Source organism: Furipterus horrens, unplaced genomic scaffold (assembly GCF_987537825.1).
Source record: "Furipterus horrens unplaced genomic scaffold, mFurHor1.1.pri manual_scaffold_3, whole genome shotgun sequence".
NCBI classification, from domain to species: Eukaryota; Metazoa; Chordata; class Mammalia; order Chiroptera; family Furipteridae; genus Furipterus; species Furipterus horrens.
The window spans coordinates 142,576,410-142,594,929 of record NW_028327173.1 but is presented as its reverse complement, the minus strand read 5'-3'; positions in this window follow the sequence as shown (position 1 = coordinate 142,594,929).

Here is an 18,520-nt window from a genome sequence, read left to right as displayed (position 1 = left end):
GCTCCAGTTTTACTAATGTATCCTCTCATCACTTAGCACTTAATTTTGTTTTTTATTGAAATAATCCCATGGGACAATTATATATGTTATATAATTACAAAAGCTCACATTCCTAGAAGTTGTAACTTGTAAAAACACTCATAGCCCATTTTGGCTCTTTCATTTTATTTTGCTTTATTTGAGAAATATCAGACATATTGAAAAATTATGTCATTAAGCTATCCCTGTGCTTTTATTTTTCTCTTCAATCCAATAAATACCTGTGAGCACCCACTCTGTTTTAAAAACTGTTAACCCTACATGGAATTCATGATAAATATGAGCAAATTATGGTGTAATTATAATTATAACTTTAAATTGAAGTCATTACAGGTATTTATTATTCCCAGCATTATGATTACAGTGACAGATAGCACTGGTTTGGCTCATCTGAAGTGATGACCATCATGTTGATTCAAGGTGAAGAGTGATATTTAAAATATCCTGTTTTTCAAAAAATACTGGTGGAGGCATGGAGCCTATAGATATAAAGACAGTAAGATATGGGCATATAATAATCAGACTAGTAATATTGGTTTCTTTGGGGAAAGTAGTCATGAAAGGGGAAAATACAGATAAACTTAGTTTTTTATAATTTCTGACTTCTTACCATGGGCATATATTTGATTAAGACAATTAACTGAGGTGAGAGGAATAGTGTAGTGAGTTCCAGTGATAAATATGTATATGTTATTCTACAACATTTTAGTAATCTAAGTAAAAAGAGATATACTAGGGCCCTTTAGAACAAAAGTGAAAAAATATATATAATGACCAAAAGTATGTAAGTGACAGGACTCCTGAGTACATTGTACACAGGCACTTGCTCTCACTGCTCTTAATAGCGTGTATGAATTCAAAGTTCCCCTCATGGAAATGTGCTGCCACTGTCTTCATTCCTCCTCAGAGATACAGGGATGGGCAAGGTAGGTTTACAATTATGAGTACGGGAAACACAGAGTTTATTCTTATATTATTATTATTATTATTAATTATTGTATTATTTTCTGTATGAACAACTGTAAACCTACTTTTACCCATCCTTGTATTTTCTTACAGAAGAGGCAAAAGAAGGCGGAAGATAAAAGATAAATTTTATTCACCAACTTTTGGTTTAGCACAACTTTCCTACCCCGTCCCATTCTCTCTGCATCTTTGCCCTCGGTCTAAAGAGAGAAACCTGGTTTTGTAAAAGGGAGCAAGCAAGCCATTTAGCAGGTTTTAAAACCTAATTTCATAAGTCTCATGATATAACTTGGGATTCCAGGTTGATTTTGGCCTTAGGTAGCACTGAATTACTGATGCTACAAATGGTCATTGGAGCAGGTTAATAAATTAAGCATTAGATTCACCTCAACTTAAATTACTTCTTGATTAATTTCTGTCCCAAATTCATGAATTTCGGTAGTAACAACAATCTACCACTCTCAGAAAATCCAGAATTAAACTGGACAGTAGAAGAGTATTTTTGAGTGCAAAATCTGTGGTAGACTTTTCAATTTGGGGGAGGATAATACAAATCCCTAGTTAATTGATTTCCTTCTCTGCTTTCAAACTACGTATAATTGACTATCTTTTTTCTTTAAAAATGTAGTTATTTTTGGAAAGCACTTTTTCTGCTCTTCAATTCCCAATGATAGCTTTGCTGGATAGAGTAATCTATGTTGTATGTCCTTGCTTTTTATCACTTTGAATACTGCTTGCCATCATCTAGCCTGCAAAGTTTCTTTCTAAAAATTAGCTGACAGTCCTATGGGAACTCCTTTGTAGGTAACTCTGCTTTGCTCTTGCTGCTTTTAATATTCTCTCTTATCTTTAACTTTTGGTGTGGTCCTCTTTAGGTCTAGCTTGTTTGGGACTTTGTGTGCTTCCTATATGTATATGACTATATATTTGCCAAATTAGGGAAGTCGTTTCAAATAAGTTTTTAATTGTTTGCTCCTTCTTTTCTCATTCTGGCACCCCTATGATTCAAATGTTGGTACGTTTGAAGTTGTCCCGTAGACTCCTTAGCCTATCCTTGTTTTTTTGGTAAACCTAAAGGAGTTCATCATCACCAAGCCATTATTACATGAAATGTTAAAGGAACTTATTTTAAAAAAAGAAGACCAAAAATATGAACATTAAAATGGCAATAAATTCACAACTATCAACAGCTGAATCTAAAAAACTAAGCAAACAAGCAGAATAGAAACAGAATCATAGATATGGAGATAATTTGTAGAGTTATCAATTGGGAGGTGGAAGGGATAAGATTGGGGGAAAGGTGCAGGGATTCAGAAGTACAAATTGGTAGGTACAGAACAGACAGGGGGGTGTCAAGAACAGTACAGGAATTAAAGTAGCCAAAAATGTATATGCATGACCCATGGGATTGCCAGAGGGAATCATGGGAACTGGTGGGGGGGGCAGAAAAATTGGGACAACTGTAATAGCATAACCAATAAAATACATTTTTAAATGTGATTAGTTTTTATGCTCTCCCATGCAGCCTATTGTTCTGTTGCTATTGTTTTTTTTAAAAAATAAAGTTACTGATTGGTGTTTTTATAAAGTTTCATTTTGGTGATTTCTTACAAAAGACAAGTGGCATACTACTTATTCATTTAATATATTTATTGAGTCCTTACCACTGTTGTTCATACAATGGGGATACAATAGTGAACTGAACATCTGAAAATTATTTCCTTCATGAAGCTTTTATTTTTTAGAAGGAGACAGACAAATTAATCAAAATATAAAAATAGAGGAGATGGTGGGAAAGTTTCCTCACTGACCATAGAAATGGGGTTTGGATTTTATGGAATAAGAATCATCTGAGAATCCTGAGTTTCAGTGGTGACATTTAAAACCAGATTGAGGGAAATGAGAGTAGCCTTTCTGGTTACATGGCAGAGAATGGTGGTGAACTGTGGTGTTTGGAATAAGGTACAGAAGGTGTGATGCTCTTGCCAGAAACCTGTAGGTACAGTTAGTCAGTAAATTGGAAGAAAGATCAAAAGAAAATATTCAGAATGAAACATGGGGAAAAATAAAAAATATATACATTAGACCTTAAGAGAAAAAGAAACAGTGAGAAAGGCTTAAAATACATGTAATTAGAGTATCGAAAAGAGAGGAGAGGAATAATGGGATATTTAGTGCAATATTTGAAAATATATGGGCTGAAAACTTTAAAAAATTGATGAAACACCAAGTGCAGATTCAAGAAGTCCTATGAACCACAAACCAAAAGATAACCATTTTTTTAAGAAAAAAGTACCTAGGAATAAATTTCACCAAGGAGGTGAAAGACCTCTACTTGGAAAATTATAGAATACTGAAGAAATTAAGGAAAATACAAATGAAGCATATACCATGTTCATGGATTGGAAGAATAAACATCATTAAAATGCCCCATACTACCCAAAGCAACCTAGATTCAAAGCAATTCCTATTAAAATACCAAAGACATATTTCACAAATCTAGAACAAATATTTCAAAAATTATATGGAACCAAAAATGAACTGAATAGCTTCAGCAATCTTGATAAGGAAGAACAAAGTAGGAGGGATCACAATACCTGATATCAAACTATACTACAAGATCATCATAATCAAAACAATCTGGTACTTACCTAAGAACAGACACATAGATAAATGGAACAGAATAGAGAACCCAGAAATAAACCTATGTCTCTATGGTCAAATAATATTTGACAAGGAGGGCATGAACATACAATGGAGTAAAAATAGCCTCTTCAATAAATGGTGTTTGAAGAAATAGACTGGCACATGCAAAAAAATGAAACTAGACCACCAACTTACACCATACACCAGAATAAATTCAAAATGGATAAAAGACAAATATAATTCGTAACACCATAAAAATCCTAGAGGAAAACATAAACAATAAAATTTCAAATAACCCATGTAGCAGTATATTTGCCGATATATATCCACGACAAGGGAAATGAAAAAATAAATAAGACTACATAAAATTAAAAACCTGCATGGCTATAGAAACCATCATTAAAAAGGGGGGCGGGGGACTGTGCTGTATGGAAACGGGGAACAGACTAATAGTGGCCAGAGGGGAATGGAGGGGGGATAATGGTGGAAACAGGAGGAAGGGACTAGTTATAGAACATGTATGAATGATGCATGGACATGGACAGCAGTATGGGAATTGACTGCAGGAATGAGGGTGGGGGGTGCTGAGTGGAGGACGGCAAACGGAAAAATTGGGATAACTAATAAAATAACTAAAAAAGTTTTTAAAGATAACCATATTTAGGCATATGATGATAAAACTGCCGGAAGCAAAAGGCAAACATAACTGAAAACAGCCAGTGTGTTAAAAGCAGGCTATTTTCAAGTAGGCAACTATTAGAATGCAACCTAAGTTTTCAAGAGAAAAATAGAAGCCAGAACAACAGAATCACATCTTCATCGGTGCTATGTAAAAATAACTGTCATCCTAGAATTCTGTACCCAGCAAAAATATTCTTCAAAAATAAAAAAGAGGAAGTTTTTAGGGTAATAATGCAGTTGTCAAATCTTATTGATGGTGTATATGTGATTTGTCCGTTTCACTGTAATATTTGTCCAGAAACAAATATTTAGCTTTAGTTAATAACATTCATGGTAATATTTTTATTATCCTTTGATGTGGGTTTGCTAATACTTTTTTTTATTTATTTTTTTTAGTTTTTGTGTGAAACAAATGTTAAGATGTTTTTGTTTCACCCCAACATTTTTTTTAGGTGAAATATAAGCAGGCAAAAAGGTGAAAGGAAGGAGAAATAAAGGCCCTTGCAGAAAATAAAAGCTGAGGGAGTTTATCACCACTGGATTTGCCTTCTTTAAAAGTATTGCAAAGTGAGTTCTTCAAGTTGGGCGGGGGGCGGGAGGATTGAGGAGAAAGGAAGAAAAGGACACTAGTTGGCAACACTAAAGCACACAAAAATATAAAACTGATCAAAGTATAAATACATATATATACCACTTGTGATACTGTAATAGTGTAGAAATTGTTTAATTGTAAATAATTTTACAAATAAAATTATTAGAAACTATAAAACTTAATACAAAATATAAAAAATGTAATTTATGACATCAATAACACTAAGAGAGGGAGAGTGTCAAGGAAAGGCTTTATATACGATCAATGTTGTTTTCCATTTAAAATGGATTGTTATATTTCATATAATCCTGATGATAACCACAAAGGTAAAAACTATTAAAAATGCACAAGAGAAAATGAAAAAAGAATCAAGGCATTTCACCCTCCCCCACAAAAAATCAACAAAAGACAGCTGCAAGATAGAAAAAAGTGACAAAATAACTAGGAGATAAAATCAAACAACAAAATAACGGCAAGTCCTTCTCTACTAGTTTACTTTAAATAAACTCCACAATCAAGAGACAGAGTGACTGAATGGATTTTTTTAAAAGACTAAGATATAACTTTATACTGTTTGCAAGAGATTCACTTCAAATATAAGAACATACACAAGCTGAACATGGAACAAAGGAAAAACATTCCATGAAAATGGTAAACAAAAGACTGCAGGGGTGGCTATATTTATATCAGATACCTAGTAAGACAAAAACTATCACAAGGAACACAGAAAATTGTATAATAATAAGAGTCAATTCACAAGGAAAATAAAGCAACTATTAACGTATGTGCACCTAACAGCAGAGCAACCTACTGTATGAAGCAAACACTGACAGAACTCAAGTGAGAAATAGATTAACACAATAATGAAATTTCAATATGCTACTTTCAATAATGTATAGATTAATCAGAGCAAATATCAATAGGGAAACAGAACTTGAACAGTACTGTAGACTAATTGGACCTAATAGACACAAAATAACACTACCTGAGAGCAACAGAATACACATTCATCAAGCACACAAGAAATGTTCTCCAGGATAGCTCACTTTTTAGACCACAGAACAAGTTTTAAGAAATCAAAGAAAGTTTGTATCATACCTAATGGAATAAAGCTAGAAATCAACAGCAGAAGGAAAACTGGAAAATTCACAAATATGTTAAAATTAACACCCTCTTGAACAGCCAGTGGGTCAAAGAAAAAAATCACAAAAGAAATTAGAAAATACCTAGAAACAAATGAAAATGAAAACAGAACATACCAAAATATGGGATACAACAAAAGCAGTACCAAAAGGGAAATTTATATTGGTAAACACCTACATTAAAAACAGAAGAAAAAGAGTCAATATAGTTAAAATATCTACAGTATTCCCTCCTTATTGCGGGTATTACTTTCTAGACCCCCCCCTCCCCGTGATAGGTGAAAATCCATGAAGTAGGAACCTTACATTTATTTTAGTATTTATATTTTTTTAAGGTTTTATAAACCCTTCCCACATACTTATAAACCGTTCCCAGTCCCTTATTAACCTTTCCCACTCTTTTATTAACCTTCTCCACACTTCTATAAACACTACTTATGTTCTTAAACATATTCTACACTCTTCAACTTATATAACTTAAACAACATACGTATACAGTACCGCAAAATCCTGTGATATAGCGAAAAATCTGCGATAAATATATTTCTAAAAATCCCACGATACAGTGAGGCTGCAATAAGTGAACCGCTATATAGAGAGGGACTACTGTACTACAAAGTGACAATAATCAAAGACAGATACACAGACCAATGAAACAATTGAGAGCCCAAAAATAAACTCACGTATATATAGGCAAATAATTTTCAACAAAGGAATCAAAAACATGCAATACAGAAAAGAAAGCTTCTTCAATAAACGGTGCTGAGAGAATTGGAAAGCCACATGCAAAAGAATGAAGCTAGACTACTGTTTGTCCCCATGTACAAAAATTTACTCAAAATTGATCAAAGACCTAACTATAATACCTGAAACAAATTACATAAAAGAAAACATAAGTACTAAACTTATGGACCTTGGCCTTACAGAGGATTTTGTGAATTTGACCCCCAAAGAAACAGAAGTAAAAAACAAATAAATAGGACTGTATCAAACTAAAAATCTTCTGCGCAGTGCAAGAATCTGCCAACAAAACAAAAGGCAACCAACTGAATGAGAGAAGGTATTTGCAAACAACAGCTTTGGCAAGGGCTTGATATCCAAAATATATAAAGAATTCATACAACTCAACACCAAACAATCATTAAAAAATGAGCAGAGGACCTAAACAGACACTTCTCCCAGGAAGACATACAAACAGCCAACAGATATATGAAAAGATGCTCAGCTTCATCAGGAGTTAGGGAATTACAAGTAAATCAAAGCGAAATGTCAGAGAAAGTCAAGAACCATATGATTTTACTCAAATGTGGAATATAAACCTAAATGCAACAAATGAAAAAAACCTCATAGACACAGACAACATGGTGGTTACCAGAGGGAAGGGGAGTTGGGGATAGTAAAGGGGAAAGGAGGTCGTCTATACAGGTAGTGAACACACAACGCAATGTACAGATGATGTATTATAGAATTGTACACTTAAAACCTATATAATTTTATTAACCTATGTCACCCTAATTTAATTTTAAAAATTTAGAATTAGATAGATAAGGAAGTAAATGTTGAATTTCCTAGTTTTATTGTATATTTTATGTAAGATACATATATATGTATGAAGAGAGAGAGCAGTCTGAGTAAAACAATATATTTTTGTCAACTCTTACAAAAACATTGCTTTATCTTTCACTCCTACAATTATATATGATTAAAAATCCACAATTCAGTGGCTAAAAAACTCACATAACTAAATAATGAAGTTCGGTTTTAAAAAAATCTCAAATTGACCTTAACATTGCATTTCAAGGAACTAGAAAAAGAACACACTGCACCAAAAGTTATGAGAAGAAAGGAAATAATAGGTTAAAGTAGAAATAAGCAAAATAAAGAAAAGAGCAACAATAGAAAAAATGTAAAACTAAGAGTTGGTTTCAGAAAAGCTTAAGAAAATTGACAATTGTTAACTAAGAATAATAGAAGACTGAAATTACAAAAAAATCATAACAGAGAAGACTTTGCAACTGGTATCACAGAACTAAAAAGGATCATAAGAGACTAACCATGAACAGTTATATGCCAAAAATTTGGATAACCTATAGGAAATGAATAAATTTCTAGAACTATGATGCCAACAAAGTCTGAATCACGAAGAAATTTAAAATCTGAGAAGACCTATAATTAGTAAAGAGATTGATACAATAATTTAAAACAAAAACAAAAAAAAACTCCAACTAAGAAAAGCTCAGGACCAGATGGCTTCACTGATGATTTCTACCAAACATTTAGAGAATTAATACTGGTTCTTCTCAAGCTGTTCCATAAAAGTGAGGAGGAGGGAACACTTCAAAACTTATTTTATGCAGCCAGCATTACCCTAATACCAAATCAGACAAAAAAGAAAAGAAAATTTGCAAGAAAAAAACTGTAGTCCAATATTTTTCATAAATATTTATGTAAAAACCCTCTAAAAGGACAAGCAAATGGAACTCAACAATACATTAGCAGAATTATATACCATGACCAACTGAGATTTATTCATGAAATGCAATGATGGTTCAGCATATGAAAATTAATATAATATACCACATTAACACAGTAGAGAACACAGTATTTGACAAAATTCAACATGTTTTCATGGTGAAAATAAACTCAGAATAGAAGGAAATTACCTCAACATAATAAAAACCATAGATGAAGCCCATAGCTATTATTATACTCAATGGTGAAGAACTGACAGCTTTTCCACTAAAACTAGGAACAATTAAAGGATGCCCTATTTCACTGCTTCTATTCAACATGGTACTGAAAATCCTAGTCAGAGCAATTAGACAATAATAAATAAAAGGCATCTAAATCAAAAAGTAGGAAGGATATTTTTCATTGGCAAGTGACATGATCTTATATGCAGAAAACTAAGGATTCCACAAAGTAATTGTTAGAACTAATGAAAAAAATTAACTAAGTTTCAAGATTCAAAATTAATGCACAAAAACCAGTTGCACAATCTGAAAAGAAAATTAAGACAGTCCCATTTATAATAGCCTAAAAGAATAAAATACCTAAGAATAAAGTTAACCAAGAAGATGAAAGACTTAGAGAATTACAAAACATTGCTGAAAAAAATTGAAAACACAAATGAAGTGACAGTCTATGTTAGAAGAATTCATGTTAAATTATATAGATTACTCAGTAATTTGCATATTCAGTGCCATCCCTATGAAAATCCCAATGGCATTTGTTTTGCAGAATAGAATTATGTGGAATCTCAAAGGGCCCCAAATAGCTAAGGCAATCTTGAGATGAAAAGCAATGCTGGAGGCTTCACATGTCCTTATTTTAAAACATATTACAAAGCTACAGTAATTAAAACAGTATGGGACAGGCATAAAGACATATGTAAACCAATGGGACAGACTACAGAACCCAGAAATAAATCCTGATGTGTATGGTTAAATGATCTTTAATAATGGTGTCCAGGATACACAACGGGGAAATTGTGTATTTTCAACAAATGCTGGGAAAACTGGATAGCCACACTTAAAAAAATAATAATTTCAACCTTACCTTACATCAAATATAAAATAAATGGGTTAAAGACCTAAACATATGACCTGTAACTTTAAAACACCTAGAAGAAAACATATGGGGAAAGTTTTATGACATTGGATTGGCAATTATTTCTTGGATCTGACACCAAAAGCACAGACAACAAAAGCAAGAATAAACAAATGGGACTACTGTACATGGAACTTAAAAGCTTCTGCACGGCAGTGGAATCAATCAACAGAATGAAAACACAACCTACAGAATAGGAGAAAATATTTTCAAACCATATTATTATTCAGAATACGTAAAGAACTACAACTCAATAGTAACAACAATTAAAATTTTGCTTTCAAAATGGGCAAAGGACTTGAATAGACTTGTCTTCAAAGAAAATCTACAAATGTCCAACAGATATATTAAAAGATGATCAGTGTCACTAATCATTAAGTATATGCAAATAAAAACCACAGCGAGATATTGCCTCATATTTTTTAGGCTGACCAATCAGAAAACCAGAAAAAAAAAAATAAACACATATTGATGAGGATGTAGAGAAGTAGGAGCACTTGTGAAGTGTTGGTGGGAATGGAAAATGGCACAGCTTTTATGAAAAACAGTATGGAAATTCTTCCATAAATTAAAGCTACAGCTACCATGTGACCCAGCAGTCCTGCTTCTGGGCTATTATCCAAAATAATTGAAATCAGGATTTTAAAGAGAAATTTGCATTCCCACATTTACTGTAGCATTATTTAGAATAGTTGAGATGTGGGAACAACCTAAATGTTCATTGCTAGATGAACAGATAATGAAAAGTGGACTATACACACATACATGGGATATCACTCAGCCTCCAAGAAGGCAATCCTGTCATATGCAGCAACATGGAAGGACCTCAAGAACATTATACTATGTGAAATAAGTAATAACAAAAAGACAATTCTGCATGATTCCACTTACAGGAGATATCTAAAGTACTCAAACTCTTAAAAACAGAAAATAGCGTGTTGGTTTCCAGGGACTGTCAAGAGGAGGAAAAAAGGAGTTGTTCTTCAATGGGTATAGAGTTTCAGTTTTGCAAGATAAAGGTCTAGAGATATCCTGCACAACAAGGTTCAAATAGTTAACACTGTTGCACTGTACATTTAAAAATTGTTATGATGGTAAATTTGTTATTTTTTACCACATTAAAAAAGATAGTTAGAAAAGTTTCAAATATGTGGAAATTAATAAATTTCAAATAATCTATGGCACAAAGACGAAACCCCGAGGGAAATTAATAATTTTGAACAAGTTGCTAATGAAAAAATTGATATATCAAAATTGTAAAATAACATTAAAGCAGAATGTCCAATTAAATATATAGCCTCAAACGTATATATGGAGAATGGCTAAAAATCAGTGAATTCAGCAATAATCATAAGTTAAAGAATAGCAATTTAACTCAAAGAAAGAAATAATAAAGCTTAAAAATTAAATAAAGTATAAAGATGAAATAGAGAAATCACCGCTATCAACAGGTGGTTCTTGGAAATGACTAAACTTGAGCAATCCCTGGAAGAAATGAGCCAAGTGTCGCTAGTTCGATTCCCAGTCAGGGCACATTACTAGGTTGCACATCAGGTCCCCAGTTGGGGGCGCAAGTAAGAGGAAACCACACAGTGATGTTTCTCTCCCTCTCTTTCTCCTTTCCCTTCTCTCTAAAAAATAAATAAATAAAATAAAATAAATAAACATTATTTTTTTAAAAAGATGGCACAGATAATCAATGCCAAAATCTTTAAAAAGAAGACATCATTAGGCTTCCTTCATATGTTAAAAAGACTAAAGGGGACATTACCAAACACTCTATATTACTATCCTTGAAAACCTCAATGAAATTGAAATATTCATTTAAAAAAAGAACCTTTGACACCAGAAAAGTATGGCAAATCTGAATGGTCTTGTATATATTAAAGAAATGAAATTCATTACTAATATCCTTTATGAACATCCAGGCCTAAATGCTTTACATGTAAATTTTACCAAACAATTAATGGGGCAATTGCCAATTTTACAGAAACTCATGAAAAAAGAAGAGGAAACTCATTTTATCAAGTTAGTATAATCCAGAAGCTGTTAAGTATAACTGACATTTCTGTAGAAAATATTTTGGAAAGGATGACTGACTACATGTTCTTTCAATGTTATTCTGGAGTATTGTTAAACAAGTCCACTCAGAGTATATTTCTTCTTCAAGAGATGAACTTTTATTTCATTTACTGGTTACTGATTAAAGCCTAGACTCTATGAAGTTACTAATTAACATGTAGATTTTGTTCCGGAGGAATGTGAATTATTTCTGCTAAGTAGAAAAGATAACATCAAAAGTTCCAATTTTATTGTCCTGTAGGATAGTAACTAGTTTTGTATGTCCGTCCATTCATTCCAGAGTTCATTCAGTACAAGTGAGTCTTTTCTCAGATTCTTCTGGACCAGGTTTATTCAATGGGTTAAATCAATCTGTACTGATATTTGAGACCTGTTCAACCCATATTTATCTTAGACTCATAATTCTGATTTATTAAAATTATATTAGGAAACAATTCAGTAGAGACTTAAAAGGAAGCTAAAAAATGGTAGATTCCCAAAGTATATTATATTCTCTTATTAGATAAATTTATTTTATAGAAGTAGCTTCCAAAAGTTTTATTTCTAGTATCTTTTTAGTTGATTCTCTTGGATTTCTCAAGAATATATACTGTACATATGTTGCATTGCCAGTGTGGCTCAGTTGTTTAGAGCATCATCCCATAGAACAAAAGGTTGCAAGTTCAATTCCCAGTCAGGGCATATACATATACATATTCTGCAGGTTTGATTCCTGGTCTGGGCACTTACGAGAAGCTGGCTGATTGATGTTTCTCTCTCACATCAATGTTTCTCTCTCCCTTTCTCTCTCTCCCTCTCTCTCTCTCTCTCTCTCTCTAAAAGCAATGAAAAAATCCTCAGGTGAGGATAAAAATTTATTTTAAGAAAAAATGTACACATATCAATTCTATATGAATATTTTATATCTCATTTTATTCTTTTTGAGTTTCCTTTTTTCAGTACTCTAAAAATAATTTATAATAATAATAGCAATGACAACAGTAATAATAATAATGATGATGATGAAAGCCAATGCCAGTGTAGAACACTGTATAACAGGTACTCTTCTAAGCACTTTAAATATGAACATCCTTGCCTTTTTATTTCTAATACAATAGTTAAATTATAGCACATCAACTCAATGGAGTAATACATATCCATTAAAAATACTTATTATAAAGGGAATAAAATATTAATAATTGCATATTACCAATTGCATACAATAATGCTATGGTATGATTACAGATGTGTAAAATTTATGCTTCTGAACAAAAAGACAAGAAGAAACATGGAAAATAATTTGTTAGGAAGGAATTCTAGGTTTTTGCTTCTAAATTTATTTGTGCTGAAATTTGATAATGATTTTTTAAATATGTTAATGGTTTATAATCTAAGAACACAATCTGCACTCAGAAATAATAAAATCTGATATTGAATTTTTGTAAGAAAACAAGACTTTTTTAGTATAATGCTTTTATTGCTAATTTGGCATGTATATTAAAAATGGGATGAGGAATTAAAAGTCCTTGGAAGTAGTAAAGTACTTGTGGACAGAATAGAAAATAAAAGTGTCTCAAAGAGCATTAATGATTAATACAAAACCCTCCAAATAGTAAGTCAATCTCAAATATTAAAAATTAGCTATTATTTAATAGTAATATTATTAAAGAATATTAATATATAATAATACCTATTAATTAGAAAATGGCCCCTACAGTCATAGAAAATGTTTAAATTTTGATACTATTCAAATGATACTATTTCCAGGATGATTGTTAGTAGTATGTTTGGTGCCATATTACATCAAGAATTCTATTCTTATTCAGTAATATTGTAATTATATATGATGCCAGGTGGCTACTGGAAAATCAAGGGGACACCTTGTAAAGTATATGGTTGTCTAACCACTATATTGTACACCTGAAACTAATACAAAATAATACTGAAATGTAAACTGTAATTGAAAAATATCATTTTAGAGACAAATTTTAAGACATGAGTCTTGGAGTCCAACATATATTAACATATTTGTGATTTTTCTAAACTGTAGCTCTGTGCCTTCAGTTAAGCTATAAAACTTATAATAACCTGTTTCTTATCTCTAAAATAGGTATGATATGCATTATTGTAATGAACATTAAGACCTATAAAAAAGAGAATTATATATTGTTGTAATAAGCCTGTGTAATAAACAACCTCAAATTTCAAAAAAATAAGAATTGTGTTCTTATTGAACATACACTATCTAATACGATGTATTACAGCTACATATTTGACAGTTTCTTTTGATTCTTTTCTGTGCATGTGTGTTTTCATGGATTGATCCAATTCAAACATGTAAAAAACAGTTTTTCTCAAAATGACTTATTTTTCCTAATAGTTTACTAATAATGGCAAGTAAATAAAGTCACTGTAAAAATAATATTCTTCAAGGTTTTAAAATTAATTCCCCTGATTTAGGTCCCAAGGTAGTTCAAATTTAGTTTGAAATAAGATAGAAATTGGTATCTGCATTTATTTTTGCACATTCTTTAACTGTGACATAATACATAAATAAATAATCTTCCATCTTTTCTGTAACTGAATAAAGTTCAGAACAAAATTATGGACTCCAATAACCTATTTTTACTTTGTTTATAATTTGGACCATGGTCCCCATGTAGGAAAATATGCAATTTATTATATCATATACTATTTAATTGCTGCTTCTTTTTTTTTTTAATTGTTTTTCTATTACAGTTGTCCCATTTTTTCCCCTTTGCTTGCCCCTGCTCTGCCCACCTACCCCCTCTCCCACAGTCAATCCCCATTTAGTCGTCCATGTCTGTGGGTCATTTATACTAGTTCCTTGACTCAACCCTTCCACTTCTTTCCCCCCTTCCCCCTGTCCCTCTCCTGTCTGGTCACTGTCAGTCTGCTCCTTATTTACATGCCTCGGTTACATTTTGCTCATTTCTTTATTTTGTTCATTACTTTCCTGTATCAGGTGAGATCATGTGATATTTGTCTTTTGCCACCTGGCTTATTTCATTTAGTATAATACTCTGAAGTTCTATCCATGCTGTAGCAAAAGGTAGGAGTTCCTTCTTTCTTTCTGCTGTGTAGTATTCCATTGTGTAAATGTACCACAGTCTTTTGATCCACTCATCTACAGATGGGCACTTAGACTGTTTCCATCACTTGGCTATTGTAAATAGTGCTGCTATGTAATTGCTTATTTTTTTATTTAATTTTATATCTATCATTTATTTGTTTAACAAGTGAATATCTAATATGAGAATATAATATCCTTTGGGAATCTAGCATTTTTTAGCTCCCTTTTAAGTCTCTACTGAATTGTTTCCTAAAAGAATAGGGGATAGTAATTGAGTCTCCTGAGAACTTTCAAATGCACAGCTTTCACTTAACTGGAGATTTTGTTTCCTTATTCAGGTCAAGTATTTATGTATATTTTGAATTTCTGGTTTAGGTTTTTGACCCAACCTTAATTATAAGCTAAGGTTCATTTCCATTGTGTATATAATGGGGCTTTCAGCCTGGAACAAGTACTTTTCTAAAACATAGAGAACATTTCAAAATGGATTTAGGATTGGCAATTTATATTTCTTCTTTGAACTTAGCATATGCCCTTTCCAATCTCTGTTCTTTCCAGTCTGGCTTCTCTGTATTTTCAGTGGTAATCATAAACTTTTAAAAAAGAAAGCTAGCTCATAATAAAATATAGACTTGATCTTTCAAACTTATCTTAATTACTTCAGGTTTAATATAAGTTCTTTAGCCTGCCTTAAACACAGCTAACTGTTATTAAACATGAAAAGTTATGAATATCTTATCCAGAAAAAATCCTAAGTTCAATCAGTTTTGCCCCATTAATGTTAATTGAGTGACCTTCTATATTTAAGGCTTCCTGCCTCCTCATTTTTTCATAGTAAAATCATACTTCAACATGTGGAACAACTGTTGTTAGCGATTGTTTTAAATATCACATTTCCTAATTTTAGGATCAGATTACATGGGATTTGCTTTGGTATATTTTTATAGTTTTTCTACCAGACTAGATTGTAAGCTTGATGAGAGGGAGGTCATTTCTCTCTCATTGATAAAAACATAGCACTTATAATATCATGGAGCCTAGTATTTAGTGGGCACTCATTAAACATTTGTTTAATTAAGTTGAAGTGAATTAGCTACCTCCTTAAATTTGTCAAAGGTTGAATGATTGATTTCAAAGCCATTTTAAAATCAGTCTATGGCCCTACCTATTTATTGTTACCACTCACAAAATAGTTATTGGAACATAAGGCAGTTTATAATAGAAAATGAGGCAACAGCGCAACCTGAAAGACATAATAAACTTCTGTGTGGTGGGCATAGAAGTAGCCTCATCCATTTTTAGTTTGTGTCCATGTATAAATATAAGATAAGGTGATTATTCATAGGAAAAAGTGAACATGTTGGAGATAACTCATTGGTGAGTACTGGATCTTAAAGTCAAATCCTTCTGTATTGCTTAATAGAGATTTTAAGTTGAGTAATTTTGGCTACCTAAGAAGTTTACCTGATAATTCATATAAAAACAACATTGAATTAATTATCAAATGTGTTTTAAAAGTTAAGGCACATGTACAAAGTAGGTGTGGATTTTGCTTTGGCCATTTATATTTGCCAAGATATCTTACATTTTATTGTATTTCACCAAATTTTGATGTGACCATTGACAAGATAGTTGATGGTATTAAAGAATTTTTTTTAGTCATAATCATTGTATTGTCGTTATATTTCAAAAGAAAAGAGTTCTCCTACTGAGAAATATATCGGTGCAATATTATGATGTCTGGGATATCATTCAACATAGCCATGGAGAGGATAAAGAGAAGTGGGTGAAAGTAAGATGAAAAGGATTCACCTTGAGATGATAATTGTTAAAACAGGGTAGCATCAATACTAGATTGAGTTGTGTTCTCATTTGCCTCTCTACCCAAAGGAAAGAAATCACATAACCCATGAATTACTTACCCTCCTTTTATAATTATTGAGAAAAACAGACCTAAGGAGCGGGAATTAAACATGTTTGATTTTTCTAAAATGTATTGATTAATTTTACAGAAATGTTTTTTTACTCAGGTTTATATTGTGGAAACCTATATAATCAAATACTATGTTTTGATGTGAAAACAGTTTAAAAAACCTCTTGTAAACCACATTGAAAAACTGAGGGGGAAATACAGTTTATTTTCCATTGTGATATACAAAGTTAACATTGAGATATATTTTTGTAAGTCTTCCTATTTTTAATCAAAACCTATTAGATTTCAATAGTTCTTTGGGATTAATGGATGAAAGTTGTTCTTCAACATAAATATAGACAGTTTTCATCTTTAAGAAATTTGTTTTGTTAGAGCTGAAATTGTGGAATCTCAAATAAGTATCCTCTCCTCCACTTTTCAATTCAAAATTAGATAACTATGAAGAATTAAAAATGGTCATCTACAGTGTCTTTGGTGCCCATTAGATCCCTAGAATAATTCAGATCCATTGAACCAATATGCAATAACCCAGATTGAATATAAATTTGGTTTCTTACAAGTATGCCCAATGTTTTAAGTTTATTCATTTATTTGTCCTACTTTAGATAATTGCATTAGTGTATGATTTATTTTTTAATTTATTTTTAATGGTGCTAACATAACACTCTATGCTAGTCTGCTAATGCATGAGTGACATTTTCCTACTGGAATGTTTTAGTATTTAATAATTTTTAATTGATGCTTTTTACTTTGTCTCTTCTGCCTTTAACAGCTATATGATATTTTTCCCTTTTCTTCAAGCAATTCATAACCTAACTCCAGGCTTTTATAGTGTAACACTTTTGGTCATTGACCAAATTGTGTCACCAATATCAACCTGTTTGCCATTCTCAGATACTGAATTTTCCTACTAATGGATAAACTTCTTGCATTTCCTTTTAGTTTCATCTTGAGCAAATGTGAATTGCCCTTACTATCCAATTTCAGCTGTTTTTTTAGCTTCCTTATTCATCATTTCTTATTCTGCTCACTAGTCTTTTTGCATAGCATTTGGTGTCCTCCGACAAGCTGTTTATGGGTAAGTGTTCATGTGAGGAGAACTGTAATGAGGATGACATCCTTGCTGTAACAGAGGAAGAAGACCAAAATGAAAACTCACCTCCCAGCTGGAAATCATTGATTCCCCCTCTACAAAACTGAGTTTATATTTTACACAGTTATATACTCTTTTTCTCCTTTATTGCTCTGTAGTAGAATTGCATATGAATACACACATAATTACAAACTTGCTGTTATAACTTCTACCTCCTATTTTTTGCAGAATATTAATAATATTAATAATAATCTCTAATGTTACTGAGCAATAATGAGGCAAATACTTTTCTTAGGGCTTTGTATGTATGACAGGGACATCCCAAAAAACAGAATTATCTTCTGGAGAGTGAGCCCCTTATATTACAGGCTTCCCCTGCTAGGTGAGTGCTCTAGGAACCCATCTGCATCAGTGTACCAGGTGGTGGTGGTGTGAGAGGTTGCGTTTGGCTCCAGTAAATTTTTTTGGAAGACTCAATGGTTTGCCTTTTTCATGATGGGTGATTTACCAGCCCTCCTGCCCACACTGCACTGAGTGTTCGGCAGTTTTTGACCAAAAATGGCATGACCTCCGTGTCCCATCCTTTCTATTCACCTGATCTCATCCCGAGTGACTTTTTTTGTTGTTTGCCCAGATGAAAAAAGTCCTCAAAGGGAAACATTTT